This window comes from Myotis brandtii, unplaced genomic scaffold (genome assembly GCF_000412655.1).
Source record: "Myotis brandtii unplaced genomic scaffold, ASM41265v1 scaffold247, whole genome shotgun sequence".
NCBI classification, from domain to species: domain Eukaryota; kingdom Metazoa; phylum Chordata; class Mammalia; order Chiroptera; family Vespertilionidae; genus Myotis; species Myotis brandtii.
Window position 1 is genome coordinate 2408586 of NW_005359352.1, and position 556 is coordinate 2409141.

Below are 556 nucleotides of genomic sequence, written 5' to 3' on the forward strand. Positions count from 1 at the left end.
GGAGGGGGCGGGTCCTGGCTGCAGACCAGGTCCAGCTGGGGTTGCGTCCAGCTCCCCACACGCAGCCCTTGGGCCTTTGGTGGCCAGTGGCCCTCGGTGCCCCTGACACCTCATCTCATGTTCTCCGCCTGGTGTTGCTTCCAGGGGGGTGGGGGTCCCCCCTCCCGGGGCTGTGAGGGCCGGGCTGCCACGCAGGGTCACCTGGCTCCTTGTTCCTTTCCGTCGCTCACCCCTCCTCAGACGCAGGCTTTTGTTCGATGACGTCATCGTTCTGCTTACCTGGCGAAACACATGATCAGGTCCCAGCTAACCCGGCCCTCCCACCTTCCTCTGCAAAGGTCAGAGGTGAATTACTCTGTGCCTCATTGGAGCCGACCTGCTTCGCAGGCTTTTGATTGATAAGGTGACTGTACCGCTCCAGGTCACTCCGCACCCAGCACGGCCACTGAGCGGACCCAGCCCCTCTGAGCGCACCCATCCCCTCTGAGCGCACCCATCCCCTCTGAGCGCACCCATCCCCTCTGAGCGCACCGAGCCCCACTGAGCACACCCATCC